The sequence below is a fragment of the Sus scrofa genome, chromosome 10 (genome assembly GCF_054392235.1).
Source record: "Sus scrofa isolate SSC_HxYL_T2T_F1_AM1 chromosome 10, Sscrofa_HxYL_maternal_Yorkshire_Landrace_v2.0, whole genome shotgun sequence".
In the NCBI taxonomy this organism is placed as follows: Eukaryota; Metazoa; Chordata; class Mammalia; order Artiodactyla; family Suidae; genus Sus; species Sus scrofa.
The window spans coordinates 50660825-50679281 of record NC_139392.1 but is presented as its reverse complement, the minus strand read 5'-3'; the positions used below and the strand labels follow the sequence as shown (position 1 = coordinate 50679281).

The 18457-nt window shown below is 39.3% G+C and overlaps 1 pseudogene; it reads right to left on the bottom strand.

Moving 5' to 3' along the window:
* LOC110258174 (olfactory receptor 4A47-like) overlaps nt 1-16565 on the bottom strand; it is a 33271-nt pseudogene extending 16706 nt beyond the window's left edge.
* Nucleotides 16566-18457: the final 1892 nt, after the last annotated feature.

Sequence of the window (18457 nt, the reverse complement as noted above, 5' to 3'; positions counted from 1 at the left end):
TTTAAAAGGTATTGTATTTTTGTATTCATTTTCTAATATTTCATTGCTGGTATACAGAAATGCGACTGACTTCTGAATGTTAATCTTATAGCCTGCTACTTTGCTGAATTTGTTGGTCAGTTCAAGTATTTTTTGGGTTGAGTCCTTAGGGCTTTCTATGTATGGTATCATGTCATCTGCATACAGTGACAGTTTTATCTCTTCTCTTCCTATGTGGATGTCATTTATTTCTTTTGTTTGTCTGTTTGCTGTGTCTAGGACTTCCAAAACTATGTCGAATAGCAGTGGTGAGAGTGGGCATCCCTGTCTTATTCCAGATTGGAGTGAGAAGGCTTTCAGTTTTTCCCCATTGAGTATTATATTTGCTGTGGGTTTATCATAAATGGCTTTGATTATATTCAGGAATGTTCCCTCTATACCCACTTTAGCGAGAGTCTTGATCATGAATGGATGTTGGACTTTGTCAAATGCTTTTTCTGCATCTATTGAGATGATCATATGGTTTTTGACTTTTCTTTTGTTAATGTGGTGTATGACGTTGATTGATTTGCGTACGTTGAACCATCCTTGTGAACCTGGGATGAACCCAACCTGGTCATGATGTATAATTTTTTTGATATGTTGTTGGATTCGGTTGGCTAAGATTTTGTTGAGAATTTTTGCATCTATATTCATCAATGATATTGGCCAATAGTTTTCTTTTTTGGTGGTATCTCTGTCTGGTTTTGGAATTAGGGTGATGGTGGCATCATAGAATGTCTTTGAAACATTCTTTATATGTTTGATAGAATTCGCCTCGGAAGCCGTCTGGTCCTGGACTTTTATTTGTAGGGAGTGTTATTATGACCTCTTCAATTTCATTTCTAGTGATCGGTCTGTTCAGTTGGTCTGTTTCTACTTCATTCAGTTTTGGCAGGCTGTAAGATTCTATAAAGTTGTACCGATTGTCAAATGTGTTGGCATATAGTTGTTCATAGTATTCTCTTATGGTATTTTTGTATTTCTGCAGTATCTGTTGTGATTTCTCCTTTTTCATTTATAATTTTGGTTATTTGGGTTCTTTCTCTCCTCCTGTCAGTGAGTCTGGCCAGGGGTTTGTCAATTTTTTTCACCTTTTCAAAGAACAAGCTCTTGGTTTTATTAATTTTCTCTATTGTTTTTTTTAATCTCTATTTTATTGATTTCTTCTTTGATCTTTATAATTTCCTTCCTTCTGCTGACTTTAGGTCTTTTTTGTTCTTTTTCAAATTCATTTAGGTTGTCAATTTGAGATCTTTCTTCTTTTTTGAGAAAGGCCTGTATTGCTATAAATTCCCCTCTGAGCACTGCTTTCGCAGCATCGCATAGATTTTGAGAGGTTGTATCTTCATTATCATTTGTTTCAAGGTATTTTTTAATTTCCTTCTTGATTTCCTCATTGACCCATTGTTTTTTTAGTAGCATGTTGTTTAGTCTCCATGTAGTAGGCTTTTTCTCATTTCTTTTCCCATGGTTGTTTTCTAATTTCATGGCATTGTGGTCAGAGAAGATACTTGACATAATTTCTATGCTCCTAAATTTGTTGAGGTTAGCTTTGTGTCCCAATATGTGGTCGATTCTTGAGAATGTTCGATGTGCATTTGAGAAGAATGTATATTCTGCTTTTTTTGGATGTAGTGTCCTGAAGATATCAATGAAGTCTAACTTTTCTATTGTTTCCTTTAGGATCTCTGTTGCTTTATTGGTTTTCTGTCTAGAGGATCTGTCCATTGGTGTGAGGGGGGTATTAAAGTCTCCTACTCTGATATTATTCTCATCAATATCTCCCTTTATGTCTGTTAATATTTGTTGTATGTATGTGGGTGCTCCTATATTTGGGGCATATATGTTGCTGATAGTAACATCCTCTCCTTGGATGGATCCCTTAATCATTAGTGGCCTTCTTTGTCTTTCTTTATGTCTTTTGTTTTAAAGTCTATTTTGTCTGATATGAGCATTGCGACTCCTGCTTTTCTGTCATGTCTATTGGCATGAAATATTTTTCCCCACTCTTTCACTTTCAATATATATGTATCCTTTGTCCTAAGGTGAGTTTCTTGCAGGCAGTGTATTGTAGGTTTTTGCCTTTTTATCCACTCAGCCACTCTGTGCCTTTTGATTGGGGCATTCAGTCCATTGACATTTAAGGTGATAATTGATAGATGATAATTTATTGCCATTTTGAACCTTGTGTTCCAGTTGATTCTATGGTTCTCCATTCTTCCTTTGCTTGTTTGTTTGTTTGTTTGTTTGTTTGGTTGGATGGTTTCTGGTTATTAATTGCTTGAATGTTTTTTTGTTTTTTTTTTCATTTTTTGCGAATGCAATATTTGGTTTTGGCTTGTGGCTGCTGTGTTTTTTAAGTATGCTAATCCCTTCCTATAATTGTGTGTTTTAGCCTTATGGTCCTGTAGGTTCAAACACTTCATCACTATATTAAAATTAAGAGAAACATACAAACAAACAAACAAAAAGGGTCTATTTATTTCCTAACATCCCTTGCACACATTTTTTGCTTTTGATGACTCTTTCTTTCCTTTTTAATTTTTTTTTTGTTTGAAACATGTTCTGATTAAATCTGTATGCTGGCTTATTTGTGTGGCTGCTCTCTGATTGTGGTTTCCTCAGTCCTAGTTCCTCCTCCTCTTCTTCTCTTTTTTCCTTCCCTTTCCTTCCTTTCTTTTTGGTTTAGAGAAGCCCTTTCAGTATTTCTTTTAGCCTGGGTTTTGTGTTGCTGTATTCTTTAAGTTTTTGTTTGTTGGAAAAAATTTTCATTTCCCCTTCTATTTGAAATGATATTCTTGCTGGATAGAGTATTCTAGGTTGCACTTTCTTTTTTCCTTTTAGCACTTTAAATATCTCTTGCCATTCCCTCCTGGCCTGTAGTGTTTCTGTAGAGAAATTAGCTGATATTCTTATGGGGGTTCCCTTGTAGGTAACATTCTGTTTTTCTCTTGCTGCCTTTAGGATCCTCTCTTTATCACTAACTTTTGCCATTTTTATTATGATGTGTCTTGGTGTGGGTCTGTTTGGGTTCAATTTATTTGGGACCCTCTGTGCTTTCTGTATCTAGAACTCAGTATCTTTTAGATTTGGGAAGTTTCCAGTGATAATTTCTTCAAATATATTTTCCATTCCCTTATCTTTTTCTACTCCTTCTGGAATACCTATTATGCATAGATTGGCCCACTTTTTACTATCCCATATGTCTCATATTGCTTTCCTATCTTTTGATTTGGTTTTCTGTCTGCTGACCTGATGGGTGATTTCCATTATTCTATCTTCCACATCACTGATTCATTCTTCTGCATTATTCATTCTGGTTTTTACTTCCTGTAGTTAAGCTTGTATCTCTGCAAATGAATGTTCTAGTTTTACTTGGCTCCTCCTTATATTTTCTAGTTCCTTTCTGAGGGTATCTGCATTACTGTTCATATCTTCTCTTAATTCCTTCAGTATTTTCACTATTTCTCTTTTGAACTCCAGGTCTGTCAGACTGCAGAGATCTGTTTCATTGTTGACTGTTTTAGGTGAGTTCTCCTGCTGGTTTGACTGGGGGTGGTTTCTCAGCTTCTTCATCTTGCTTGTTGTTTTCTTTTTCCTGGGGGAGTTGTACTCTCCGTGACCAGGCAGTGTTTGCCTTGTCACTGCTATGGAATGTTTCCTGAGGGCTGGTGTTGTTGGTCAGTCTCTTTTGAGGCAGTGTGGCTTTTCTGGAGTGTTGATGGGGCTAACAGTGTTTCTGTAAGCAAAGGAGGGCTTCCTTAGGGCAGACAGGACTGGGAGGTCCACACCGCGATGGTAGCAGATTTCACTGGGTCAGGCAGAGCTTGCTCTGGTGTTTTTAGGCTGTGGTGTTCTTGTAGGAGGTTGGCAGCTGTTTCTCAGGAGTGCAGCACCCCCTGGGGGCTGGAGCAGCTATCTGGGTCACTGAGAACCCAAGAGTCTCTTCCCCAGGGCAGCCTGACTCAGAAGGACTGTCTGAGAATTAGGCAGATCTTTTCACTGCCCGGCCAGGCTTGTTGTAATTTTCTGGGCTGCAGGAGGTCCTGCAGGGAGCTGGCAGTCCTGTGCAGTTTTTCCGCAGGAGTGTGGCACCCCCGAGAGCTGAGGTGACTAGCTGGGCCGCTGCAAACCCAAGAGGTTCTTCCCCAGGGCAGCCCGACTCGGAAAGACTGTCGAAGAATTAAGCAGATCTTTTCACAGCCTGGCCCTTTGTTCTAGCTTTTCTGGGCTGCAGACCTTTTCTCAGAAGCTGGCAGTGTTTGGTGCTGCTTTGCGGGGGTGTAGCCCCTCCAAAGGGCAAGCAGGCCAGGGCAGGGACAGCCCTTGTGGTGGCAGGCTTCCAGCAATTGTTGAGGCTAGCCCTCCCAGATGTCAGGCAGTCCCAGGTCTGGCGAGTGGGTAGGGGGTGGTGGGGGCGGGGGCATGGGGGAGGGGATGTGCTGGGAAGCACAGCTTTCTGATAGCTAGCAGGCTGGTAAGCTTTCTGTGGCATGGGGAGTATTCACTGGGGACCCACCCCTTCTTCTCTCCCCTCCCCAACATGGGCACAGATCCAGCTCTTCTCCCAGGTTCCCTCTGATGTGGCTTTCCACTTTCCCGCCCTTAGCATATTGCTCCCTCCCCCCCACAAAACTCTGCTTTCTAGTCTCCCATGCAGTCACTGCCCCATCAAACTTGACAGACTGGTTTCTAGACCTCCCAAGCAGTCTCCGCTCTACCCCACTCCCCCAGCCCTTTCTGGGGGACTAACCTCTGGAGCCGAGGTCTCAGTGCTCAGCCCCCACCCAGGCGTCTCAATTTTTGGTGACTGTGCCCGTAGTTCAGATGATCTGTTTGGTTCTTTATCTGCTTTTCAGAACTCCGACTTACTGCTACACTCTTCTCTGCATCTGGAGATTCCTCTGGTTCATTTGATCTTTCCCTCAAGTAGATGACTTTCCAGGGTGCAGGATCCCTTTCTCTTCTGCAGTTCCCTTTCAGGAGCACCTGTCCAGCTCAGATTCACCTTCTCTCACTCTCCTCTTTTCTCTTGTTTTACCTACTAATGTCACGAAATTCTTGCCATTATTGGAGTTTAGGTTCTTCTGCCAGCGATTAGTTGCTGTTCTGTGCAAGTCATTTATCCTGTAGATGTGATTTTTTTGTTGTGTTTGTGGGAGAGGGCGAGCATGTCCCCCTACTCTTCTGCCATCTTGTCTCCTCTTCCTTCCTTCAATTTCTATAGATTGTAGTCTACATCACTCACTGGTATTTCACTAATCCTACCTTGACTTGTTTGTTTTATATGTATGTGGGTTTCCCCCATAAAATTGACCAAGGAACCAATAAATTGAAGCCCTTATCACCCTTCAGGATTGGACATTTATTGAGGCCAGGGCCTGACCTAATGCATTGCCCTAAGGGATGATCAATTCATGGTTGATGATGAGGATGGTGATACTTTTTCCTGGTTTCAGGGTATAGGATGGATTATGAGGGTGGGTAGCAAAGGAAAAATCCTGGCGGTAGGGGGATGAATTAATGAAACATTTAGAATAATAGTCCAAGAGGGTGATAAGGGCTTCAAATTAGCATTTCCTTGCTCAGAGCCTCATTGTCTTACCAGAAGAACTTTAGTAAGATTGGAAAGAAAAAGAGGGCGAGACTTTGGCACTGAAATGAATTTATGTGGGATGGGGGGTGATGTAGAAGTAGGCAAGTGAACTAAGCAAGTACAGTAAAGATAGGGGAAATCAGGGGTGGAAGCTGGATTTAGAGGGAAGATGAGGAGTAATTTTTTTTTTTTTTGGTCTTTTAGGACCACACCTGCAGCACATGGAGGTTCCCTGGCTAGAGGTCTAATTGGAGCTGTAGCTGCCAGCCTGTGCCAGAGCCACAGCAATGCCAGATCCAAGCTGCATCTGTGACCTACACCACAGCTCACAGCAATGCCAGATACTTAACCCACTGAGCAAGGCCAGGGATCAAACCTGCAACCTCATGGTTCCTAGTCAGCTTCGTTAACCACTGAACCATGATGGAAACAGGAGTATTTTTTTAGATATACTGAGTTTAAGGTAACTTGGATAAACAAGTGGACATGTCTAGCAAGCAGTGAGATACTGCTCCCCTTTCAATTCAAAGCAAAAAATACTTACTGAACATTGACCATATGCTAGTCACTGTGCTAGATCCATAGTCAAATAAGACACATCCCCTGCCCTCCAGACTTCATGTTTGATCAGGGAAGAAGAACTAATAAATTCCTGTAATGTAGTAAAGGGTATAATTGAATTGTATATAAAGTGCTATGAGATTATAAATATGGAATCAATTGTACCCAAGCAGGTTATAAAAAAGTTTCAGAAGTGACAATCTTTGAGCAGGGCTTAGAAAGACAAGTAGACCTTTGCTTAATAAACAAAGGATGAAATGAGTTTCCAAGTGAAAAGAGAGTCTTGATCAAAGGCACAAGACATGGATATATATGGCATGCTAGTGGAACAAGAGGTAGTCTCAAATGAATAAAGAGAATGGGCTGACAGAGTAAAAAAGAATGGTGCAAAAGAGGTGACAGTTGTTGCAGACCAAAGACAAGATTTTGTTGCACTTGACTAGAGAGGCAGTAGAGTGTGATCGTTGAAGGTGTGGACTCAGCGTTGGACTCCCTGGGTTCAAATCCCCCCTCTGCCACTTCCTAGGGTGTGGCCTTGAGCAAGTCACTTAGTCTCTGTGTGCTCAGGTTGCCTCATCTGTAAAGTGGGGCTAATGGTACCTCCTTCATGGGGTTATTTTAATGACTGAAAGAGCTATTATGTAAAGTGATTAGGGTAGTGCCTGGCATAGAGTGAGTGTGATATTAAGGTTAGTCCAAGGGCTGAATTATAAGAAACAAGGCACTACGTCATTGTGTACTCCACCATCACCAGTCTCATTTACAGAAGCTGTAAATGAGAACTATCTTAAGTTACCAAATACTCTAAGCCTGGATCCAGGGAGCACCAAATACATCTTCTATTCTCACATGAGTGGGAGTTCCTGAGGAGGGCGATACTACCTGTCTTAGAAAGGTAGATCCAATGTAGGGAGAGGGCAAGGAGTCTGGGAAAATAATGAGAATGGCCAGAGTGGGATTTTTCATTCAGGAAAAGTGGAAGCTCTCATTGTGACATTTCCCTCCTGGCAAGTGGAAATAAAACAGAACAAGGCTGAAATTCAGCAAGCATATTTTATTTCAGCAATTGCAGAATTTACCAGCAAAGACCACAGAAGCAGCAGGGTCCAGTGACAGGTGCTTTGCTGGGCTTGGAGTATGTAAAAGAGCCCTGTGAAGAGGGCTAGCAATTGGAAATGCAGCCCTACCTTGATAATGAAGCACATCTGACCTCGTGAGTTGTGATGCTCTCAAGGAACCCACTGTTTTGTTCCTCAACTTTTTAGACCTCTGCTTGAGTGATCCTTGAATAGACTCTTGGAATGATTGTACATCCATGTGTGACTGTTCTGTTTGCTGCTGAAATGAGACTGAATCTTATCTGCCCACCTATCCAGCCCAGGGGTTTCACTTTATAACATATTGGTTTGAATTCTGGCTTTACCCCTTTCCAGATGGGGCATCTTGAGCAAGCCACTGAAATTCTCTTAGTCTCAGAACTGTGAAATGAAATAAAAATAGCTCCTATGTTGTAAAGTGGTTATGGTAATTATACAAAGTAATTTATCTATAAAGTGGTGGGCACATTAAGTGCTTAAAAGATGTAAGTTCATTTTCCCTTTACACTTAGGCAGCCCAAAGATCCTCTGCTCTCATTTTAGCCCATCTGGGGGCTTCATATCCTCTAATGTCAATAATGGTAGAGATGGGCAGAAGAAGTCAGTACATGGAAAGGCAACGAAGAATGGTGGCTTTTTCCCCATGCCAACCCTGACTTTGTAGTAAAGATATTCTGAGGTAGCCAATATCCCCCAATAGGAAATGTATTCAGATACTGAACAGGCCAAGGTAAGAAATACCTACTAAGACATGATGACAACTATGTGAAAATATATCTACACAGTCATATATTTAATGTGATGATATAGATATACATTCATATATTTTAAATTTTGAAGGGAAAAAGGAAAGCAAAACAGTTTTGTTAGGATGTTAGAAATATGTTGTTGTAATGTTATCTTAATATTCTTGTGCCTTTGGCCTCTTCCTGATGTACTTCAGTCTCTTCACCCTCATTCCAAAAGAACAGCAGGAGGTCAGGGTGCTGGAGAAAAAGGAGTTGTACAGTGGAAATAACATGGCCCCATCTCATCTGTCCTTCTGCCTGGCCTTCCATTAACCATCATGATCTACTAGAGACTGGAGAGCCTCCTATCTGTGGTGCTTTGGTGCCCTTGCATCATTAGTATCATCATCTCTACACTTCTAGGAGTGGATCTTATAAAGGAGGTATGGAAGAAGTCATGCATGCTTAGCTGTCAGTCTGAACCTTTGAGAGACAGCAGGGGACAAAGGCAGAAATCACTTATAATACTTTGGAGTGTCTTGGCATGTGAATACTGCTACGCATAAAGCAAAACGTATGGAGGAATATGACAAATTGGTAGAGATCATCCAGCAGAGGAAGCAAATGATTGCTGTCAAAATCAAAGAGACAAAGTTAAAGCACAGCACTTCAGTGAGGCCAAGGCTGAGTCGACTCAACAAATGTCAGAGTTTTATCCCAATGATTTCAGTTTGAACTTGGATCATGAGTGCAAGAAGAAATGAGGTTTGAGGGAGGGAGGCAAAGAAGCAGCAATATTTGGCCTGGTGCAATGAATCCAATAAAAGTGATAGCAGTTCTAGGATGTTGGAACTGCTCTATATCTTGACCTGGTTGGTAGTTACATGGGTGTATGTATATGCAAAAAAACTGAGTTGTACACTTCAGATTTGGATGCTTTACTGTATGTTGGTATACACAAAGGGAAAAAAAAGTAATGGTAGAAATATGGGCCAGAATTATGGAAGTATCATGAATTCTGTTATAAGGTCTTTGGTCTTATTCTGAAAAGTACTAGGAAAGCATTGTAGTTTCTTAGGACGGGAGAAGACTCATAGATATGGCAGAGGTGTACAGGGTAGGTCAGAATGGGATGGTACTGAAGTCAGGAAAGCAAGTTATGAGGAATGATTCTTGGCATGAATTGATGAAGGCCTAAACCAGGGAAGTGGTAGCACAAATGAAAGAGAAGAACATAACAGGCATCGCTAGCAAGGAAATGATGGGAGTTGTAGAAGGATTAGATATAAAAGATGAAAGAGAGAGAGAAGACTTCTAGGCTTTTAGCATGGGATCTGAAGAATCATGGTCAAGAAGGTCAAGTGTGAGCCTCCATGCCTCTATATGGTTTTACGCTTATTTGCCTGCTGATCAGTGTGGCAATTATGACCTCATGCTGTGTGTACAGTGTGGGAAATTATGAGAGCTTGGAGTGATAACCATTACTCTGTGCCATGCTCTGTGGTTCCAACTAAAGGAATTGATGTTTCCAAGAACACAGGCATGTGAATGCACAGGTGTGCATAAAGATGCTTATAGATATATATATATATATATACATAGAAATGTAGATACTCATAAAGAAAAAGAAGGTCCTTTATATTAAATGTGTATGACAGTATATTGACAATAAAATGTCAACAGTGGTGATCTCTGGGTGGTAGAGTTTCTTTTTTTGCTTTTCTTTTCTTTTTTTGCTTTTTAGGGCCATACCTGCAACATCTGGAAGTTCCCAGACTAGGGGTCGAATCAGAGCTACAGCTACCAGCCTACACCATAGCCACAGCAATGCAGGATCCAAGCCATGTCTGAATCTGTCTGAATCTACACCACAGCTCACAGCAACACTGGATCCTTAATCCACTGAACAAAGCCAGGGGTTGAACCCACATCCTCATGGATCCTAGTTGGGTTCATTAACCACTGAGCCATGAAGGGAACTCCTCTTTCCTTTTTTTTTTTTTTTTTTACCATACCTGCACCATACAGAAGTTCCCAGGCCAGGGATGGGACCTGGGCCACAGCAGTGACCCTAGTCACCACACTGCCAATGCCAGTCATTGTGCCATAAGAAATCTTGTAGGGTTTCTTTTCATACTTTTCATTTTCTATATTTTCTATAATGGCCATTCATTGCTTTTATAGTCAAAAAATTAATGCGATCAATAAAAAGAGGGGGTAGGCAACCTAAAGTATATGACTGAGTGGTAAGTAAGTGGGCCATAGGTGGGAGGGGATTTGGTAAAGCAGACATGGAGGGGAGGTGAGAAGGCAAGTGACTAGTACAGGAACCATGGGATATGAATAGCTCTTATTTTTAGAATCACTACAGTATATCACCTTCATGTTGTTTTATCATTTTTAATTAAGCACTGGATATGTTATCACATTATCTTTTGCTAATTCTTTAAGGTTATGAAACTAAGAAAGTTGGCACAGCAGGTTGCTAATTGCTGCCAGTGTCTTGAATGGTCAACAGTCCTCATCAACCAAACTGAACATACCCTGAAAGAAAGTGACCAGGCACAGTTCCTCCAGTCTGCAAAAAAAATATTGCCATGAGGTGAGTTCCTTATGTTCTTTCAACATGCCTGCTCTTATGAAAAGAAGTTCCCAGGTCCCATCGCTAGGCTGGGAACTTCTGTATAGTGCAGGTATGGTAAAAAAAAAAAAAAAAAAAAAAAAAAAAAAAAAAAAAGGAAAGAGGAGTTCCCTTCATGGCTCAGTGGTTAATGAACCCAACTAGGATCCATGAGGATGTGGGTTCAACCCCTGGCTTTGTTCAGTGGATTAAGGATCCAGTGTTGCTGTGAGCTGTGGTGTAGATTCAATTCTATTCAGGCATGTATGTAGCAGCTACCACCTGAAGATTTTACCAGCTGGCTAGTTACTAAGCCTCAGTGTGGAAAATGTTCTTTCTGTTTCTGTGGTCTCCCAGTTCTTCCAATGCCCAGCCAACCCTGTGCCCTAGCCATGCTGTAGCTCTGTACTGCCCACTTAGGGCTGGAGCTTTCTATGCTGGCATTGGTAGAGGGACAGAGAAACTTTCAGCCACATAGATAGGTGTGTGCCCTTCCTATGTCCACGTGAAGTTTCTCTCATTTTCATTTCGCTCTTCCTCATATAAATCTTTGAGAGCAATAACTCTTAGGCTTTTATTTAATCAGCCACTCCTTCGAAAATTTAATAGAAGTCATGAACCTGCTTCACAAGGAGGAAAATGCATATTAGATATAGATATACATACAGAATTTTGCATACAACTTCAGAGGACTCATGGATCCTTAGAAGCCCATCTATACAACATTTGTGAAGAATCTGAGACCTAAAGTGAATCACTGTTCAGTATAGTCACCAAGGTTTTGAGGGGCTGCAGGGGCTCATTAGACCAGATTGGACTTTCTTATAGTGCCCTCTCATTCACTGAAGACTTTTTGGCTCCAGGTTCACAGTAGTCCCTTCTATTGCTTCAGCCATCATTCTGGGTCATGTTAGCAGCATCCACATGGCTGACCCATCTGGTCCTCTAGCCATCTGTCTCCTGGCTCCTTGCTGTCCCCTCCTCTACTGACCCTCACCTCTGCTACACTTCATCCACTCACTTCCATGTCCTACATGTTGAACCTCAGTATCAGTCCAAATTTCACTTAAGCCATAAGTTAAAACATCCTGCTTTCTAACTGAAACCTCTATACTTACAGATGTTGGTTTTTCTCCAGTGCATTTATTCTTCAACTTCTTTGGAACCCCTAAGTCCTGACTCCTACCTGCCAGCTACACTGTCTTCATTTCTCCCTTTGGCCTATTTAGGGTCTGCGATTTATCACTTCAGCTACTTTATCTTCAGTATCCACAGTTCCTTTGTCCCACTGTCTTTAGATCACACCAACCTAATAAGATCCCAACCCCGAATCAGCCCATCTATTCCAATCTTTTCCATGCCTATAGTTGAGTTGCAGAACCTTGCTGGAGAACATCATGTAACCAAAGATGTTGGTACTATTGCACTACAAATTTATGTTTTCTAATCTCAGCTGGGCCCTCGTACAGACTAGAAATTGCTTTGGTCAGCTTTATTTTTTCTTGGTCTCAATAAAGTCTATTTCAAATTTTCTCTGCTCAGAGTTCCTTTTGTAGCTCAGTGGAAATGAATCTGACTAGCATCCATGAGGACACAGGTTCAATTTAGGCCTCGCTCAGTGGCTTAAGGATCCAGTGTTGCCATGAACTGTGGTGTAGGTCACAGACAGGCTCAGATCTGGCGTTGCTGTGGCTGTGGTGAAGGCTGGCAGTTACAGCTCTGATTTTCCCCCTAGCCTGGGAACCTCCTTATGCCACAGGTGCAGCCCTGAAAAGACAAGAAAAAAATTTTCTGTACTCAACTAAAAATTCCAACCCTGTTATCTTTCTGTTTATATTCAGCAAGTGACTTAAATCCTATCTTACAGAGAAAGTGGTAGATATGAAATGATAAATTCCTCAATTTCTCATACCAAACTGCTGGAATACTGACATCCATTACTTCCCTCTTCCTTCTGGTTAAATGGAAGAGATATCCGCTCATTTGTGCTTTGGCTATGTACTTTCTTTTTTCCATAGCTCCAATTTTGCCCCATCGCAGGTTGACCTCGCAACCACTTTTGTGTTTCTCCTATCTAAAAACAAACAAACAGACAAAAAAACCAAAAGCAACTTTCCTCTACCTTATACTCTAGCTACTGCCATCTCTCCTTCCCTTCACAGCAAACTTCCTGAAAGAATTTTCATATCTTTACCTCTAATTTACTCTTCTTAAACATTTAAAATTTATTTATATATTAAGGTAATACTTGTACCTCATCAAATGTTGTTAATAGTAATACAGCAAGAAATAGCAATCTCTTCTCATCCCCAATTTCTGCTCTCTAATAATAATAAAAATACTGGGAATTTACTTTGTGTTGGGCATTATTTTAAGCATTTACAAGTATTAATTCACTTAACCTGCACAAAACTTTATGAGATAGACACTGTTATTATTCCCATTTTGCAAAAGAGAGAATGAGGCTCATAGAGGTGATATGACTCCTCTAGGGCCAACCAACTAGTTTAGGGGCAGAGACAGGATTCAGATCTATGGATCTAGCACTATAGTCTGCAAGTTTACAGCCAAGACAAGCAATTTCAGTTCTATTAGGTGCTTCTATTGGCAAGAATTTTATGTTTCTAAATAATATCCTTATGTTGCTATTTTTTTAATTTTAGATATTAACAGTTGGCTTCTGTGAATTTAGTAAAATTTTATCCATTATTTATTCAAATATTTTTATGCTACCTACTTCTGCTCTTACAAGGACTCCAATTATATGTATATTAGGCTGCTTGAAGTTGTCCTGAGCTCACCAATGCTCTGTTCTTTTTTTTTTTAGCTTTTTTTTCTGTGTTTCATTCTGATAGTTTCAAATGATATGTCTTCAAACATACTAAGCTTTTCTTTTTAATGCCTAATCTTCCACTAACTTCTCTAGTTTCATCTCAGTTATTGTAGTTTTCACCTCTAGAAATTCAATTTAGGTCTTTTTATATCTTCCATATATATAATTAACACACTTAGTTTTCTCTGGCTTTTTGAACTTATGGGATACTGTTATAATAATTTCTTTAATGTCTAACTCTAATACCTGTATCAGTTCTGAGTCAGTTTTAGTAGTTGCTTTTTTCTCCTCATTATGGGTTTTATTTTCTTGCTTCTTTGCATGTCTGGTATTGGATGCCAGACATTGTGAATTCTGTCTTATTGGGTGCTATATACTTTGTATTCCCATAGATATTTCTAAACTTTGTTCTGGGACACAGTTAAGTTACTTGAAAATAGCTTGTTCTTTCAGGTCTTGCTTATAAGATTTGTTAGGTGGAATCAGAGCAGTGTTTAGTCCAAGGGAAATTTTTGCGCACTTCTGAGGCAAGACCCATCTTAGTGCTCTACTGAGTGCCCCATGAATCATGAGATTTTATAGTTTAGCTGGTGGGAACAGACACCATTCCTGGTCCCATATGAGCATTAGGATTTGTTCCCTCTAATCTTTTTGGGTGTCTCTTTCTCTGGCATTGGACAGTTTCCTCACATGCATGTGTTGATCAGTAGTTTGTTGGATACTAAAGGTGAACCCTCTGAAGGTCTTTAGAATCCTCTCTGTGCAGCTTTCTCCTCTGCAGTACTCTGCCTTGTGATCTCCAATCTACTTAGTTTCTCTGATTTTCAGCCCTTTGTTCTTAATTAGGAACTCTATTGGGTTCCACCTGATTTTTCCCTTCATGTATCATTTTATTCCCTTAATTTTGCTGGAACAAATTTTCCGATTAGCTTCCTAAGAAAAAGTACAAAGGACATACATTTTTGAGAATTTTTTGTTTAAAGAATATTTAAAATTTATTTTCTAATTTGATAGGTTGGAAATAAATTTTCCTTATAACTTTGAAGACATGGCTCCTTGTCTCCTAACTTCCATGTACTGATGCTTTTTTGATTCCTGGTCTTTTGAATGTGACCTGTATTTTAAAAATCTGAGGCTTTGGAGTTCCCACTGTGGGGCAACAGGTTAAGTATCCAAAGTTGCCTCTGTGATGGTGCATGTTCAATCCCTGGCCTGGTGTAGTGGCTTAAGGATCTGGTGTTGCCATGGCATAGGTCACAGCTGCAGTTTTGATTTGACCCCGGGAACTTGCATATGGCATGGGTGGGGCAAAAAAAAAAAAAAAAAAAAAAAGAACAGGGAAAAAAATCTAAAGCACATTTTTTTTTTTTTTTTACAGCTGGAAATTACCAGGCTAGGGGTTGAATCAGAGTTGCAACTGAGGCCTACACCACAGCAACACCACATCACCACAGCAACACCACATCTGAGCCACACCTGTGACCTACACTGCAGCTTGCAGCAACACCAGAACCTTAACCCACTGAGTGAGGCCCCGGATTGAACATGCATCCTCACAGAGACTATGTTGAGTCTTTAACCTGCTGAGCCACACTAGGAACTATGAAATAAGAAACTTTGAAGGTGTTATTTCAAAGGCCACCAAATGAACACCTTGTTGCTAAATATGAGAGAATCCTTTGTTTTATCACACGGTCCCATCTTACTTGGTCTCTCAGTAGCATTTGTCCCTACTGACCAATTTAACTTGAAATTTCTCTGCCTTTAGTTTGAGAACACTCCTTCTTTTCTTCCTACCTATCTGGTTTCACTTGCCTTTAGCAGCAACTCTTCCTTGACCTATTCCTTTAATGATATTGTTCCCTGTGATTCTGTCTTAAGCTATTCTCTTTTCTCATTACACTTTCTCCCTGTTGCAAACTTAAAGTTCCTAGGGCTTCAGTTACCATGTAGCTGGGGTTCTTTTTAAAACAAAAAAGAAAGCTATCTAGCTGTTGATGATTGCCAACTCTCTATATCTAAATCTTCTTTTCATGGGCTCAGGTTATGGCCTATGGGGTTTGTGGAATAGATGGCTAATTACATAGTATTTCTTAAGAATCATCTACCCAACTTAAATATTTTTCTTGCTCATTTCTCAGAGGGTCTGAAATTCTTCCCCACCATTATTCATTCATCAATAACCAAGACTTGAGTTAAAATGAAATTTTAACTGGGAGAGTTTCTACTGCCACCTTACAAATGACATTTATTATATTATCCCTAATAGAGATCAAAGCCTTGAGAGATAGCTGACGTTGGTTGTGTTTAGCTTAAACATTTCTACACACACACACACACACACACACACACACAAACACTTATATATACCTCAATGTCATTTTAATCTCATCCTTAACCTTCTAGACACTATTACCAATTTGGGAGGATATAGATATAGATTTATCACAGAATAAGGTCATGCTATATATACAGTATTTTAGATATATAGATATAGATCACAGAGTAGATATAGATACAGATATAGATATATAGATATAGATCCATCACAGAATGAAGTCATGCTGTAAATACTACATTTTACCCTATGTTTGAAACATAGCAATATATCATAAAACTTCCTCTGTCATTAGATATTTTTTTACGACTTGATTTCCAATGGTCTTATATTGTTTAATCTTTTGATGCACAATGCATTACTTAGCTCAGTCCCCATTGTTAGACAATTGGTTTACATATAGTGTGTTGAGTGCCTTTGTAGTTGTGTCTTTGCATCCATCTTGGTTATTTCTTTAGTAAAAAAAATATGAAGTACTTAGCAGGAAATCTGATTTACAAGTGGGCGCCTCTGTGTAGTGTGTAATGAAGAAATTATTTTAAAATGAGGGATGCTAAAAAGGACTAGAATATTTTTGTTCTAAAAGTTTCCCAGAGACTTACCATGGAATAGAGAGGCAAACATGAGACTGGGCCACATCTTTGTGGTCTGTTTGGGTAAAATACAGGTCAGACCCCTGGATTCTCTTACACAGATGCCAACAAGAACAAAAGCCATCATCTGGGGAGAGGAGATGTTGATGGGGTATTTGGAGAATCCCAGGAAGTACATTCCTGGGACAGAAATGATCTTTGTTGGCATTAAGGAGGGAGAAAAGGCAGACTTGATAGCTTAACTCAAAAAAGCTACTCCAGTGCCTTATTTAATACAAAACAGAAGTAGCTCATGGCTCATGACTTTTTTATGTGTACCATATTTAAGTTGATCTTATACACCAGAATTCAGTTCATGAGTGGCTGATAGAATATTTCTGTTGGACAGGGATGGCTTACATAAGGTAAGCTTGTAGCTCAATGAATATGATCAGCTTTATGAATTTTGAGTAGTTCCATTTCTGCAAGTACAATCATTGTTTTCCCCTCTAAAGATATGATTGGACTTGATTAATGGTGTTCACCCTTTGAATGCATATATGTGTATGTATGACTGATTCACTCTGCTTTGTATCTGAAAATAACACATTGTGAATCAACTATACCCCACTAAAAGTAAAAAAATAACATTCAGTTTTTCACAGAGATGGTGATTACATCTCAAAATCTATAGGAGATTGAGTTAATATTTAGGTTTATATAACTGGATATATTAATATATTTTAATATATATAACTACTGAGGAGATCCCTTTACTGTCTCATAGAATAGAGCAAGATTCATGTGTGCTTCCAGTTGTGTTCTGTTAAGGCAAAGACTGAAGATAAGCTGACAATGTCTACTTTCTCTTTTTGGTCTTAAACATGCTTATTTAATTAAAATTCTCTGTATTTAAAATGTTGCCTTTTACTTAATGAAAGGCATTTTAGTATTGTTTATATATAATGCCAAATAAAAATATTTAAAAATTCTCACATTTCATAATCTATAAGGTCAGCTGTTTTTTGAAATTCAGCATGATAAGATAAAGCAGCAAACTTTGCTTGTGAATTTTTCACTAAGTCAGACCAAGTTATAATTCTGGATTGTCTTTTAAACAGCCATGCAAAAACACATACAACTATAGAACTACTGTAGGTGTGTGATTGGTAATGGTGCTTTTACCACATAGTTAGAAGTGTTAAAGTGGAGGAGATAAGCCATCAGCACAAATTTTGTAAATTATGGCATCATTAGGCTTAAGAATGAACAAAATCATGGATCAAAAAATTCTTGCTGTAGAACTGTGATGTCAAAGAATATTTACATTTTAAGATGTTTTATTATTTTTTTCTTTATGGATGTGCCTGAGGCATGTGAAAGTTCCAGAGATCAAACCTATACCACAGCAGTGACAATGCCAGATCCTTAACCCACTGTGCCACCATGGAACTCAATTTTTAACATTTAATGTTAAATTTGACCTCCAAAATTTGATTCATTTTCAGTCCTAATAGAAATATGTAGGCATTATTTAATACAGGTATAAAAGCTCCTACAAAGTCATTATATATAATCTTAAATACTACCTCATTTTAATTTATGTTTCTTTGATTTCTTAGGTAGTTGGACTTTTTAATATTTATTGGCTATTTGTTTTCATGTTTTGTGAATTAACTTTCTGTTTTATTTGTCTACACTCCTGTCACATCTTTACCTTCTGCTCATTCACAGACACCTTAAAATCTGATCTGCCTCCAGTTTTGACCCCTTGCAGTCTGTCCACTGCTGCCAGAGTATTGGTCTTGAAACATAAATTTGAGCACATCAGTCCTCTGCCTAAAATTATTCAGTGGCTCTCATTGTATTAGTCATTCGTTCATTTATCCTGGCCTAAAATTAATACTTTTTTAATTTCCCCAATGCATTATTTTTTTTCTACTGTACAGCATGGTGACCTAGTTACACATACATGTATACATCCTTTTTTCTCACATTATCATGCTCCATCATAAGTGACTAGACATAGTTCCCAGAGGAAATCAATAAAATAGAGATTCAAAAAACAATAGAAAAAAATCAATAAAACCA